General features: G+C 44.2%; 1 protein-coding gene across 2 annotated transcripts in view; it reads left to right on the top strand.

The window, feature by feature from the left end:
- ACOX3 (acyl-CoA oxidase 3, pristanoyl) overlaps window positions 1-16267 on the top strand; it is a 474351-nt gene that overhangs the window by 275309 nt on the left and 182775 nt on the right. The gene's annotated exons all lie outside the window — the stretch shown is intronic.

Raw genomic sequence — 16267 nt, 5'->3', positions numbered from 1 at the left:
GCAAGAAGCACCTCTTGGTTCTGTGTCTTGGTCATGAAGATATGTGCCTCTTGCAAGCCTTCTTTGCTGCTGTACAAATCCTGGCATCTCTGGGAATTGAATGCAATGGAAGCGCATTGAACAGCTTGGGATGACAGACACAATAGTCTTTGTGTGTGATTCATTTCACATTTATTGAACAAAGGGCCCTGTGTGGGTATTAATGAGGGGAACTTATCTGTCGCAGTATGCATTGTGTGCCTGGCATCCTTGAATTTGGCTCTCCCCTGTACTGGAGCCAGTGAAGTGTTTTCAGTGCGTTTATTATAGTTAGTTCACTGAAAGTTCAGAGACATTATAGCAGCTTGGTTGTTGACCCTCTGGAGAGTACTAGTGAGTTTATACAGAAGACCCGTATAGATCATGTTGCAATATTCAGCGCACATCAGGAGAAGAAGTGAAATAAACATTCCTGTGTATTGTTCTAGATTACTGCTTTAACCTGGGGTAGGGGAGGGAGCGTGGAAAAAAGATTGGAGTCAAAAAGATTTCCAAATGTCTTACATTCACAATGATTGAAAGAGCTAGGTGTGTGTTGTGGAGGGGGGGGGGGGTGTAACTGATCTGAAACTGAACCTCCCCTCATGTCATGACCTGCAACTTTGTTTTGCTCATACAAAATTAGCTCTTTTTCATCCAGTAAACCTTGGGGTTCGTGTACATTATAATGCTGTCCTAATTTGCATGCACATTACTAGCTGAATCTTTTCCATCTAGTGGCATGGTTATCTCTGGCTTTGTTCATGCAGATGGAATCTTCTAATACTGTATTTACCATCCATCTGGCAATTAACAAACCCTTCTGTAATGCTACGTGCTTCCTTTTACAGCTAGTGGTATGTTTGCACCTCTACATTAACACCTGTTCTGTTGAGAACTGAAACTTGTCTATAGCCCTTCGAACCGGTTTCTTTCGATTTCTCATTTTATAAAAAGAATCATCTTGAACAAAAGCTGAATGTTCCTTCTATCAACAGTTTCCAGATGAGATGGAATTGGTCCTGTTCTTCCTATAAATATTGTAATAGGTGTCTGTATAACGTTTCTAATGTTCATGGTTTACTTTTTTATACCTTCAACACACTTTCCTGAAATGCCCTACAATTATCTAAACATTTAAAAAAACAGTTGTTGAAATGTTTGGACATCTGTATAGTATTACACAATACCTTTTACTTGTATATCACAATTCTTTTATCTGATGTATTGCTTCACTATTGCTTTTGGTCTAGGATTAAGATCTTCAAAGCGGATTTTCTTCACAGTCAGTCAGCACTGAGTCACAGCCGAGTCAGGGTGTCTGGGTAGCCTCAAGGAGCAGGGCTTTAGCCAAGCTGTGTAGTCATCAAAACATACACAAATTATAAAGCAATGAATACACAATGGGAATGTTTGTATGCATACTAAGGAAAAGAGAAAAACGGTGACCAAATACTGAATATGTTTTGAATTTATTCACAAGAGGCCGCTTGAATTATTTAAAAAAAATAAAAGAAAATACAGAAAAAGCATAAGGACTGTACGGTCTACCATGATAAATTCAGGCATTCAGAAATTGATCATTTCTGATTGATCTTAAATGCGTGTTTTTTTAAGTGCCGTTCAACACATTATGACATAAAACCGTAGATTGCTCCCACCCTGGTAATGTAGATACACAAGTTAATTGATAACACTGACTATTCAAGGCTGCATTTTGACACATCAGACAAAGTGATATTTTTAAACCAACTCCATTAGAAAAGGGAATCATATTTCCTGCTTGTAGATTTATTCCGGAGCCCACCTGTTTTTGGCACAATGGACATCCGTCTGGAATTTCCGTACCCTATACCTTGCCCTGCTAACCGGAGTTTATGTCAGAAGTCATCACATTAGGAGAGGGTTAAACGTAGGCTGTGGGGTTGACTTGGGTAGTACCCACACTAGGCCTGATATCACGGCAGAAAGTGTGTATGACCCAGTAAGGGATCCTTCTTAGATGCAAATTTTAAATTTCTCCTACTGAGCTCCAACCGACGAAACCTACTCTCTCACCTAATGCTATAAGCTGGTGATGTATATTCCGGAAAGAGATCATTCTAAAACTGAAAAATAATCCTAACTATGCTCATTTGAAATATTCAGTTGTTTTTCTCCTATATGCTTTCACACAGACGGACATATTTTGGCACTTTTACCGAGCATTAGAAAATCCAGTAGGGCAGGTTTTAATGTGATAGACAATATGTGTGCATACAAAGCATGCAAACAGCATGTGTGAATGTTTTGTTTTACATTTGTTGGTACTTTATTATCTATGGTGCGGGTGTTGGCCATGGACGGACACCAGCACTCAAGTCAAGTCAAGTCAAATAAACTTTATTCGGTTGTTCGATTTGACAACCATAAAAGTATTTACATTACAGTTAATAACACGACAAACACATAATCTAAAAAAGAGTATTCAATTACAGTTAAAAATCACAGAATTAAGAGTACTGCACTATATCAAAACATTGAAGACCGTTTAAAAATAGTATTCCTTTAACAACATTTATAAATAACAATTCATGTATCAGTGTTACTATCCTTCCATACTGTTTCTGAATTTGATTGCCATTTTTAAAAAACTACATATAAACAAAGTGTAGTCACAATTTAGCAGCTGTAAAAAGTGTTGTGCAGGGCGAAATTGTTGGAAGTTCAATTTTTTCAAACAGGGTTTCAAGTATAGCTTCCTTGGTACAGCATAAAAAGGACAGAAAAACAAGAAGTGTGCCAGGTCTTGCGGAGACTTATCGTCGCAGCCGCAAGCCGGCAACACTTGACCTCGATGAGAGCCCCTAGGTACCGCCAACAAAAAATGAAACAGGTTGAACCTGAACCTTGTCAGCAGGAAACGGTCGTAACTCGACATTTGCCATGTCAGGTAGGGTTCCGTAAACAAAGTGCTTTTAATTAATATATGATTACGTACACTTTCTTTTTTTAGTTCACATGATTCCCTTTCCTGTTGTCTAGAGTCAATAAAAGCATTTTTGACCGTAATAAGATCCGTTTTGGTGATGGATTCCGGATATAGAAAGAGTTCAGAGCGGCCTAAATCAGTAAAACATTTAGATAAGTATTTAAGCCAAGGAACCTCCATCCTGTTGTCCCATGTAAGTGCTTCTCTTAAAATAAGCTTGGTCAGTGGGATATTGTCATTTAGCCAACAATTCATCCAGCATAACATGGGATTCACTGCAATTTTATCGCATACGTACGGCACCCCCAGTTCTTCATGCACAGAAAAGTTTGCTGTACCCCTGGGAACCCTTAAAATCTGTTTTAAAAAATTATTTTCGACTATCTGGAGTGCATCCAGGGGAACATATCCCCATATTTCACTGCCATAACAAGCTGTGGTTACACTTTTGGCCTTATATAGTTGGAGTAGAGCGGCAACTGGGCTATTTCCCATCTTTTTTGAGAAATCCAAAATAGCCGCGTTTACCCTTGTAACATCTCCCTTCTTTTTCTGAATCACGGGTCCCCATTTAAGTTGACTATCAAAGAGTACCCCGAGATAGGAGAATGTGTGAGTTACAGGGATTTCCACTCCAGCTACATTTAGGCGATTTGGTTTTCTAAAACCTTGACCAACCTTCATTATGTAGGATTTAGTGTTGTTAATACTTAAATCTCTTGTCTTCATAAATGTGTAAAAGGAATCTAGTAAAATTTGGAGTCCATTGGCCGTTCTAGATAAAAGGACTGCGTCGTCCGCATATAATAGTACCGGCAGACCTTTTCGACCAATGTATGGATAATCTGTGTTGGTGCTTAAAAGGGACTCTTCCAGATCATTAATGTATAGATTGAAGAGGAACGGGGCCAAAATGCATCCTTGCCGGACGCCCCGAAACACTCCAAAGTCTTTGGTCACTTTTAGGTCCTGGGTGTATCTGACATTCGCTTTAGTATCTGAATGCATATCTTCTAGAAAGTTCACTAGGTTTTTGTCCACGCCCATTTTTTCCATGGCGCCCCAGAGCTTCCCTCGGTTCACACAATCGAAAGCCGAGGAAAGATCCATGAACGCCATGTGAATCGTTCCTCTTCGAGCCTTGGTGTACTTCCCAATGATAAGATACAAATTCAGACATTGCGAGATGGTAGAGTGTCCAGGCCTAAAACCATACTGGATTGGAGATATTATATTATTTTCCTCTGACCAACTGATCAATCTATTTAAAATGACTCCTCCTATCACTTTTGCCACAGAATTTATTAACGATATTGGTCTGTAGCAGGCCGGGCTGCTACGGTCTCCTTTCTTGAATATAGGGACTATTGTAGATACCCCCCATGATTTTGGGCATCCACATAACACAGCAGCATTAAGTACTGCTGTAAGTACCGGCGCCCATAGTGCTTCACATGATTTAAAGAGGTCAGGCGGAAGTCCATCAGGACCTGGGGCCTTATTATTTGATAGACCTTTAATTCCTTTTATTATTTCGTCATTTGTGAAACATAGTGAGATTTCTCTTCCTTTAGTTGAGTTGTGTTCTGCCTGTGATTCATTGTTTATAAAAATAGAGCTAAAGTGGTCTATCCATTCATCCTCTGAAATGTTTGTGCCCACATTTGAAATGCTAGGACAATCAAATATTGGTTTATTGATTATCTCCCAGAACTTCGAGCTGTTTTTTAGTGTCTCGGGTTCTAAAAGTGACTCCCATACACTTTTTTTAACTGCTCGCTTGCGGGCGGCCAGTGATTTCTTATATTCAGTCCGCAAACCCCTGATGATCAATGGATCTCTTGGTTTTGTTTTTAGGGCTTTCTTAAGCTCGCGACTAGCCTTTGTACAATCACTGTCAAACCATTTCGGGTTGCTATTTGAATTTATTCTCCCCTTAATGGGTATCATTAAAAGTGACTCCACCTTCTTGGCTATCTCCTTGAAGGATGTCAAGATTTGCAACGGAGCTGATATAGGAGATGTGCATATCATCAGATCTTGATTACATACTACATTAATAGAAGTATAAAATTGATCGCAATCCACCATTGACCATTTTAGGCGACGCTTACCATTAATGCATTTTAAAAGGCCACGGTCCTCTCGAGGGTTGCATTTTTCAAGTAGACTCATGCCCATAGTAATGCATAAAGGGTTGTGGTCGCTGTAAATACTCATGAGGATCATAAATTCCTCAATGATATTAACAAAGTCAGCTGAAATAAGAATGTGGTCTATATATGAACCTGTAGCATGGCCTTTAAAAGTAGGGGTTAGGAATACAGTTTGATCTGGTACTGTCGACATTGCTGTGAATAGATTGTTTTCATTCATTAAATCGTTTAGACCTGTACCCCTCCGCGAGTGTTCAAAATGTATTCCTTCCATACTGTTACAACCCAATTGTCCAGCAGGTCTCACGCTAGGGTTCCCACATAAATGTGTATTAAAATCACCTACTAGAATTTTAGAACGTGGCAGAGAACTATCAATTGCCCCTAGCAAATCACGTAAGAGTTCTATATTGCAATCTCCACACTGGTTCACAGAATTATAGAAATTAATCAGTACAAAGTTAGTTTTACCCCTTTTGAATTCCAGGATCTGGATGTTATTATTACCAGATTTGTGTTCGATTTTATGACATATGAGCGACAAATTAACAAAGATGGCCAAACCCCCTTTAGCTCTTCCACTAGCAGATGGAATTGCCGGGATTATAAAGCTCTGGTATCCTTCAATATACAAGTTTTTCCCTACTACCCAGGTTTCTTGAAGACATATTATGGGATATTTTTTAACATAGTGCAACCAATCTTTGTCTTGCAGTTTATCAGAGAGTCCAGCTATATTCCATGATAACAATGAAAATCCCTCCTTACATTTTTGACGTCCACACTGTGTTATATTCATATTCTCGCTTACAAGTGGGTTAGTAGGGATGGCAATACTGTAACATTCTTGAGCTGGCCCAGAATACTCCATGGTATGAACTGGAGGCAGAGCTAAATTTGAAGCAGTATGTGGACCAGGAATACCTTTATGAGTGATGTCTGCACCCAATACCGTAATATTACCAGCCTCTGATTTTAATACTTGGTTAGCATTCACTATGCCTGCATCTTCTGGTAGTCATTCTACCCCATCCAGCCCACCCTCCGCAGAGAAAATATCATACCTATTGGATGTGGGGATATTAAAATATTGGTGATCTGTATGATATGGTCGTGATGGTTGGTCGAATCTGTCCCTACTATAACCCCAGTTGTTTGCTGGTGCGTCAAAGCCCCAACCGTTTGTTTTTTCTGGCCATATTGGCCTGGTGTAGGTATGATTAGGCTTAGGATATGTCATACTCCGTTGTTTTTTGCCAAAGAATTCCAGAGTAAGAGGGATGATGGTACCTCTCCTTCGTTGTGGTGGTAGAATGTTAGGAAGGATATTTGGTAAGACTGCAGAGTTTACAAAATTTATAATTATGCAGTCGCCTTTAAATTTTTTGGGATTTTGTCCTATCCATTTGGCCCTTCTAGCTGATTTAATATCTCTAGCTAGCTGTTGCTTCCCCCATGGGGCCAACCGCAAGTTGCCTGATAGCCAATGCAGGGCTTACTTGTTAGCGCCGTGGGTGATTCAGATTGGTCCGGTGCTAATGGGGGAGCATTTGCTAAAACCAGCACTAATGGGGCCGCGTCTTCAATGAAGTGTAAAGTATCTTCTTCTACACTTGGTAGGGATATTTCTGGGGGATGTGGAGGGTGGATCTCCCTTGACGGTGACTGATTGGATGCAATAATTGGGGTCTGATCTAAATGATTTAACCTTGTGATGTTAGGAGTTGTGCCTTCATCTGGCCGAGGGCCAAATACCTCTTTTACAGGTAAGGCCAGGTTTTTAACTGTACCAGATATGTTAGACACTTCTTCCATTATCTTCTTCTGATCTACACCCAACTTTTTCACATCTGCGGATAACTTGTCCAGTTTAGCCACTACTGGTTTAATTAAAGATCTAAATTTGGTGTCAATTAAATCTGCTATCCTAGATATAAGATCTTCATCCATATTTAACTTTTCATCATCTTCTACTTTCCTCCTACCTTTTTCCCTACTTCTCAATGGTGACGCGGCCCTCTTCCTCTCTGAACAAACTCCACCGCGGAGTAATTGAGTTTTTCTACACTTTCTAATCGCTCGAGGAGCTGGGGCTTGAGCAGGAGGATCAGCTTCTGTATTTGTCTGCTCACTGTCTTGTGCAGTGTGATCTTCTTCAAGATCAACTATCTGCGAGTCCGAAACATTAGTCGTAGCTATATCTTGATCCTGAGCTATACTGATACTCATATTTGAGGGACCATTTTCAGGTATCTCAGGATCTAAAATTACACTTCCCTCAGCCTGAGATGGAATATCTATCCATGGTGAGTCTGGTGATGGACTTAAGGGAGATAAATTAGGGGAGTGACTAAGACCTAGAGATTGTCTCCTGTCGTTATTAATCTTTGACACTACTTGTACCATATAGTTTTCAATAGAGTTACCCCCCACCATAACATTCTTCTTTGGCATTCTGAATGAGGGTGATATTAAGTCCTGAACTTTAACGAACTGCCAAGACAAGCGGACTCACAGTAATACGGTACAAAATAACGAAGATTAAACGAATATTTCAGGGATTATTAGTCTTACTGTAAGGAAAAGGTCAGGTTCAACAAAGTGGTGTGCCCAGTCCAGTCTCGGCCTGTCTCGGACTGTCTAAGACTGTCCGCCCTTTGTCCGGGCTTCGTCCGGCGTCCCGCACACGCGTCCCGCTGTACGTCTTTTGCACGTTTTTGTAGGAGGAGTAGGGGGCGGGAAGAGACTCCAGGTGCGCTCTGATGCTCCTGCGCGGAACCCTGGGTCTCGCAGTCCCGTCCCCTGTAACAGCAGGCTACCCGGTGTTAAGTTGAGGGTCTGTAGCGCCTTGGCCTCACTCCTTTCCAAAGCGGCGTTGAAATTGGCAGGAAATCCACCGAAAGCGGCACGAACAGTATTGCAGCTACGAGCGGCGCCCGCGAAGCGGGGGCCGTGAGCTGTTTTAACTCAAGCAGGCAAACAGGGAGGAGCAGGGGACGGGAAGAGACTCCAGGTGCGCTCTGATGCTCCTGCGCGGAACCCTGGGTCTCGCAGTCCCGTCCCCTGTAACAGCAGGCTACCCGGTGTTAAGTTGAGGGTCTGTAGCGCCTTGGCCTCACTCCTTTCCAAAGCGGCGTTGAAATTGGCAGGAAATCCACAGAAAGCGGCACGAACAGTATTGCAGCTACGAGCGGCGCCCGCGAAGCGGGGGCCGCGAGCTGTTTTAACTCAAGAAGGCAAACAGGGAGGAGCAGGGGACGGGAAGAGACTCCAGGTGCGCTCTGATGCTCCTGCGCGGAACCCTGGGTCTCGCAGTCCCGTCCCCTATAACAGCAGGCTACCCAGTGTTAAGTTGAGGGTCTGTAGCGCCTTGGCCTAACTCCTTTCCAAAGCGGCGTTGAAATTGGCAGGAAATCCACAGAAAGCGGCACGAACAGTATTGCAGCTATGAGCGGCGCCCGCAAAGTGGGGGCCGCGAGCTGTTTTAACTCAAGCAGGCAAACAGGGAGGAGCAGGGGGCGGGAAGAGACTCCAGGTGCGCTCTGATGCTCCTGCGCGGAACCCTGGGTCTCGCAGTCCCGTCCCCTGTAACAGCAGGCTACCCGGTGTTAAGTTGAGGGTCTGTAGCGCCTTGGCCTCACTCCTTTCCAAAGCGGCGTTGAAATTGGCAGGAAATCCACAGAAAGCGGCACGAACAGTATTGCAGCTACGAGCGGCGCCCGCGAAGCGGGGGCCGCGAGCTGTTTTAACTCAAGCAGGCAAACAGGGAGGAGCAGGGGGCGGGAAGAGACTCCAGGTGCGCTCTGATGCTCCTGCGCGGAACCCTGGGTCTCGCAGTCCCGTCCCCTGTAACAGCAGGCTACCCGGTGTTAAGTTGAGGGTCTGTAGCGCCTTGGCCTCACTCCTTTCCAAAGCGGCGTTGAAATTGGCAGGAAATCCACAGAAAGCGGCACGAACAGTATTGCAGCTACGAGCGGCGCCCTTTCCCCAGTACATCTGTCGGACATTGTCCAATGCTGAGCATGGCTTTAAAGGACCCAATGGTGCGAGCACTTAAGGGTTTCCTTTTTTAAAAGTTTGACCGGTTTATGGGAAAGAGCTCCTCCAACAGCCTGCGTCTTTTTTCTTGCGACATGACGACCCGCACGCTGACGTAATTTCAGTGAAAGTGTAATGAACCGATTGGCTCATTTCAGCTTCACTGCATCGGTGAATGGGCATAAATTCGCCCCCTGAGCACTGATTGTTATGGGAGGAATACCATTGAAAGTGGACAATGTCCCTGTTCCAGTACTGCCTTTCCCTAGAGGATCTCTGCTTGGGGATTTTGCTGGGCACATGACAACCCAGCAGGGATCCGCTATACTAGGCCACAAAGGATGATGATTGCCTGAGGAACGGCCCCTAATCAGGGGCTTGTGCTCCCCCTTTTCCTGGCCCAGTTAGTCTTTTTGCCTGTACTCGGAGACAGATGGTGGTGTTCCCCCTCAGCCTCACTAGACATCAGGGAGTTTTACTTGACAGTATTTTCCAGAGGTGGTGGGGGGAGTAGCCCCAAAGTCATGGGCTTTGTCTCAACTCTGCCCTGGCCTCTATCAGTCTTTCTGCTCCTCCAGGTGGTGGGTGGGGATGTTCACCCTAAATCTGCCTCCCCTGGGATGGAAGAAGGCCCACTAGACACCAGGGATTTTTACATGGGACTATTATTAGAGGGGAGCATCACCAATGGCATAGGCCTGTGCTGCCTCACTGCCCTGGGCCTAGTTAGTCTTTCTACCCCCTCCTGCGGGGCGGATGGTGTTGATTATCCCATCTCTCCCCAGTAGGGCAGAGGGCCCATCAGACAACAAAGATATATTTTTATTGTTATAGAAAAAGAACATGGTGTGTGGGTGGACCACTCTTGTGATGGGCCTATATTCCAACCTTAAAACCTCAACAGTCTTTCTGCCCACTTGGAGCGCAGAGCCCCATCCCATGGCAAGCAAAAAGATATTTTGATCCTTTTGACCTCAGTCTTGACATATGGATTAGCATAATATAAGTAAATTCTAATTTTCTCGTACTAGCCATGATGATAGGTGCGCTATTTGGGCCGGTGCTCTGCCACCCAGGGAAACAAACTAAACACACCCAGTGTGAAAGTTATACACCCAGGAGACTCCAGGGAGATGTGCCTTGCATGGATCCCACAATGTTTTCTTGCCCACAATGCCATGCAAACATTAAACTATGCATTTTCCTCACATTTCTAAGTAGGAAAGTTACAGAATCTGAGTGAAAACACAAATTCCCTACCATCCAGCGTTCCCTCACTTGTTTCGATATAAATGGTACCCATTGTGTGTTGCTGACTCTAACATCAGCAAACACAAAGGGCCCCAAAACCCAACATGAAGAAAACGTCAATAGAGGTAACGGTTGGTAGTGGCGGTATTTGGCTGGATGGCCACTCAGGGAAACCTACCAAACCCAGACAATTCTGAAAACTAGTCCAGGATGGTGTGCCTCACATGGATCCCACAACAGTTTGTTTCATATAATGCCATGCAAACCTCAAACTTTGCTTCAAATCACACATTTTGTTTGCATTTCTTTGGTGTAAACATCTGGAATCTGCAGGGCTCTACAAAATTCCTACCTCCCACCGTTCCCACAGTTGCTCCAATAAACATGCTACCTCACATGTGTGACTGGGCCTAGTTCCCACGATAGGAACAGATCAAACCAGGATCAATAGGGATCATTGTGGATTTCCCATTTTACCGTGGGACTTGCTATATACTAGTACAAATGAAAAACCATTGTAAGGTGCAACTCAGATGTTGGCTCTGAGTGCCTCAGGTTCTTGGAGAATCTACAAAGAACCTGCAACCAGACGGTCTAGTGTAGGTAACAGTATACTGCTTTTGTAAATCCGGCATCGTGTCAGGAAATTACAGATTAAAATATCGTCTCAAATAGATGTTTTTTCCTACTCATTTTTATCATATTTTCTTTTCAATGGGTAATTTCCTTGAGAAAACCTTGAGGGATCTACACTAATGACTTCTTGCTAAATTCAGAATTTTGTCTACTTTTCAGAAATGTAAAGTTTTCCAGAATCATCCATAGGTTTCATACCTTTTTCCTCTACACGTTGGAAGCAGATTGAAAGCACAAAAATTAGAAAAAAGGGCTACGTCTTAGAAAAAGGCCAAAACTCTGGCATAAATTTGTTTTAGATTCAGCTCTTCTTCTTCCTGAAAGTTGGGAAGATTGTGACTGTAGCACAGCAAACCTATCATTGATGTCATTTGTAGGCAAAAAAACTTTCTAGCACAGCATTTTTTACCCAAGAAAAAAAGCAACTTGTGGGTATATTTTGGCTATTTTCTCAGTCCTCTTCATGGGCATCCAGAAAACCTTAAAATCTCCATGATGTTGGGGGAGGGGAAAGGAGAAAATGTTTGTGTGGATGTCTTATTTGGAAAAGGAATTATGGAGGCTTAAGTGCAGAGTACCCCAGATAGCAAAGAAGGGCTCAGCACTGAGGTGCAGAAGCCTTTAGCAGTGAACAGGTTAAAGCCAGAGCTGTTGGCTTTGCCAATGCTTGTTTCTGGTTATCTTTTAACCAACATGAATCTCACACGAACTCCTCTTATAGCTGCTTTGTACTTGCGTTTCTATGTTTGTTTTACTTAGCTTGGTTGCTGGAATGACAAATAACATTGGCTTTATGATTCACTCTTGAAAGCTGTTTGGAAAGGACGTGGACATCTATAAATGCAAGTTCATTGTAAAGTCAGTCATAAAACAATAATATGGTTCCTCTCTTTGAAAACAGCATGCTTGGACAGTTCACATGAATGTGCTCAGTGTTCTTTGCTTTGGGCAGGCATATTTTATGGCTGATTGGCTACAGGAATGTGCCTGGTACTTGTGTTTTTGTGTGTGGCTATCCGTGCTAATCCAAAAGTTTCCATGGAGCACAGATATGATGATTGAGGCATGGCAGGGCACACTGATGCTTGTGCCGTTCTGGTGTCCAGAACCATTAAGGTTATTATCCTTGCTGAATTATTTTGTTGACTGAATCTTCGAGGTGGAAGACAGTTTCACCATTACCAACTCAGTGGAAGATAACTACAGATCCTTTAGCTCAAGAATCACCTCCCTTGCGGACTCTGCTGCTCCTCTTAAACTCTGTAAACCGAAAGGTACAACGACTCTCTGAAAACCCTCAAATCAGCCTGCAAACAAGCTGAGAGAAAGTGGAGACACGGATACTGTAACAACAACAAAACCCTCTGGAAGAAGGCACTCCGTGACTACAAGTCCGCTATTGCAGAGAGTAAAGCGAATTACTACTGCTCCACCATTACCAATGCGGCTAACAGTCCAAAAAGCATATTTCAGATTCTGGACAATATCTTACACCCTGACTGCGTCAAAAACTCCATCCCCCCTTCTCAGTCCCTTTGTGATAGCCTCGCTCAGTTCTTTACTGATAAAATTTAGACTATCATTAATAACCTGGCAACGTCCCCGTCTTCCACTCCCTCCACCCTCCCCGAAATCAACCCTACTAACCCTGAATCTCTGAGGCCAACCTGTCCTCCCACGAATAAACTGCTGGCTTTCCCTCTTATCTCTCAAGCAGAATTTGAAATAGTCGCACAGGGCATCACCTCCGGATCCCCCCTTGACCCTCTGCCACCGAAAATATGGAAAACCTGTGGGCACCAACTATTTCACACCCTCCGGTTGATTTGTAATCAATCCCTGAGCTGCGGCGTCGTTCCCCGCTCCTGGAAGCAAGCGCTTATAACCCCGCTGCTAAAGAAACCCACGCTAAACCCAGATTGTCTGTCCAACTTCCGCCCCATATCACTCCTGCCTTTCCCAGTGAAGGTGCTCGAACGCTGGGTCAGTAAATGCCTCTCAACCCACCTCGAGCAGCACCATTTTTTGGACGAATTCCAATTTGGGTTTCGCCCAGCCCATGGCACTGAAACAGCGGTGCTCACGGCCATGGAGGAGCTTCGAATGCGCGCAGACAGGGGCCAAGCTGTGGCCCTCATTTTACTTGACTTGTCTGCCGCATTCGATACTGTCAATCATAGGGTCCTGCTCCAGCGGTTGAGAGCGGCAGGGATCGACGGCACGGCCCTGATCTGGTTTCACTCATACCTCAGCGACAGAAAACAGGCTGTTTCCCTCCCCCCTTTCCAATCGGTCTTCTCCCCGGTCCCTCACGGTGTCCCCCAGGGTTCCTCTATCAGTCCGATTCTTTTTAACGTTTACTTAAAACCTCTGGTCACGTTAATCAAGTCACACAACATGACCACAGTAAACTATGCGGACGACACACAGCTCCTTCTCTCGTGGGAAGGCGAAGACTCCATCTCCTTGCAAGCCTTCCATGACTGCCTACGAGACACGGCATGCTGGTTGCACCGGAACTCACTTCAGTTCAACTCCTCGAAAACCGAGGTGATGTACTGCCCTGCGAGTCGCATACCCCGCCCTCTGCCTGCTGAGTTCTGGCCCCCGGAAAACTCCAACAACCCCCCACCAGTTACCACCGTTCGCAACCTGGGCGTCATGCTCAACCATCAATTAAGCATGGAAACACACGTCTCAAGAACAGTCGCAACTTGCGCCGGCCTTATGCGCTCACTGCGCAAAGTCTTGCCTCTACTTCCACCCTCCGCCAGAGCAATAGTAGTCAGGTGTACTATTCTTAGTCGCCTTGACTACTGCAACGCTCTGCTGCTTGAATCTCCTGCGACACTACTGGACAGACTCCAACGAGTCCAGTCGGCAGCAGCCAAACTGGCTCTGGGATGGACTAGGAGATCCTCGGCCACTGCCGCACTGGCCGAGTTGCATTGGCTTCCTTTGAGGCAACGCATTGCCTTCAAGGCCCTTTGCCTGGTCTTCAAGGCACTACATGGAATAGGACCCAGACCTCTTCAACGTCTGTTCTCCTGGTATACCCCCACCAGAACACTCAGGTCCACAACTGCCTGCCTCGCGAGAGTGCCCAGATGTAAGAAGGCCAGGATGGGAGGAAGATCGTTCAGAGTAGCTGCAGCCAAGCTATGGAACAGTCTACCTGTCGACATTCGCCACATCCCTCATCTCCTCCCATTTAGGAAACGTATCAAAACATGGCTCTTTCCCCTGTCCCTATAAAAACCGGCCAGTCCTAGTCCACCCCCGTCAATAAACCACAAAAGTAGCTACCAGCGCCAGGATACCTGCCAGGTGACAGTCGCGCTTTATAAATATTTTAAATAAATAAATAAATAAATAAATAACTGTCATGGCTAAAGAAAAAGATGTTCATGCTTTCAAAGTAGCTACTTTCACCAGAGTGCTCATCAGGGCTACAAACGACTTTCAGTCAAATCAATCTTTATTGGGTTTCAATCACAACCGTAAAAGATAAATTCACTAAGTAAATACATGAAATACAGTTTCATGGATAAATAGCTATAAAAATAGAATAAAAGCACAGTTAAAACAATATACATAATATCAGTCATTTAAACAAACAATCACTGGATAAAGTACACTTAATAACCACAAATCCCAAGTGTTCTAAATTGCTTTTACTCTCCGCTGGCTATTTTTAGGTCATAATATTTTCCCAAAAGGATGCAAACGTCCCTTTGCAAAAGAGTAGTAGGCAATCTAAACCAATAAAAATCTTTTGTACCGCAGTTGTAGTGACATCAGACACCTATGCGGCTTGGCGATGTGCTGCTGTTTTTAAAACGAGAAGGTATAACTCTCCCCTCCAAAACAGTTCTGAAATGTCAGTAAAATGCATAGTTTGAGGCTTGCTGGGTAAAGTGGGTAAAGTCATGTAATTACTCAATGGCGTTTCGACCTGTTTGGTGACAGGATCTCCATCAAGACTTAATAAACATATGAGCCCGAAAACATGTTGAGAGCATGTAGCACAAGCAGCACAATCAGAGGATGACAAAAACTGATGTGGGAGATATGAGTCATTAGGGAGAGGTGTGGCACAGAGGCCAGAACGGCTGACTCCGGAGCACAAGGCTCACGTCACGGTTCAATACCTGGCGCTGGCAGCAGCTCAGCTCAGCATCATGTGACTCTGGGCAGTAGCTCACTTAATCTCCCTGAACCGGCCCCCAGCGCTTTGAAACCCTTAAGGAGGTGATATGTTTGCGCTTTACAAGAAGGAATTATTAATATTATTATTCTAAGTAGAGTGTCATGGCTTGGTTGAAGCGATGGCCTGAGAAGGGCAGGATGAATTAAGTCAAAGTGCTGAACAGGCCGCCGAGCTGGGGAGAATTGGAGTGAAGCGAAATAAAGCTGCAGCGACCCGCAGTGCTGGGAGGTGCACAGTCATGGTGGCCCGGCTCCTGTAAAGAGAAACCAACAATATGTGAAATAGGCGTCTGTTCGGGGAACAGCGTTTACAACGCAACTTGTACCACGCAGTACCTTTACCACGCAACTTTTGCAATGCAAGTCGTTACAACGACTTGCACTGGGAGGCGCTGTAGGATAGGTAATAGTTTAATTTACTATCCAAAGCCTTCTCTACTATCCACGGGGACTGGAGTTGGAATAGTAAATAAAACTATTCACTATCCAGCGCCCCCAGCGCAAGTCGTTGTAACGACTTGCGTTGTAAAACCTGCGTGGTAAAGGCATGCGTTGTAAAAACATGCGTAGTAACGACATACATCCGTCTGTTCAGCTCTTTGCCCTTATTCATCCTACCCTTCTCGGACCAGCGCTTCAACTGAGCCAGTACACATATTAGGAGTCCTGATGAGGTTCCTGTCATCAATTGGGATCAAAACGCCATTGACTAATTAGACAGATTCAATGAAATTTGTATCTTAGCTAGTTCTCCTAGTCGTATATTAAGAAAGCTTTGTAGTAGACAACTATTTCTCGAGATCACAGTAGCGTGTCACTCTTCTGTGCACTGAGCACAGACACTTTTGTTCCTCACTGTACATTGTTATATATCTGTAAATATATGACTATTTGATGTCCATTACATTTTGTTGGTATTAGGGACCATTGTTCTCTCTTCTTTAATTGACACTTCGGGTCCCTAATAATCATAGATTTTCCTGTTTTT

This window comes from Lissotriton vulgaris, chromosome 3_2, assembly GCF_964263255.1.
Source record: "Lissotriton vulgaris chromosome 3_2, aLisVul1.2, whole genome shotgun sequence".
Taxonomy (NCBI): Eukaryota; Metazoa; Chordata; class Amphibia; order Caudata; family Salamandridae; genus Lissotriton; species Lissotriton vulgaris.
The sequence above is the reverse complement of the archived record's forward strand: the minus strand, read 5'-3'. Positions and strand labels throughout refer to the sequence as shown.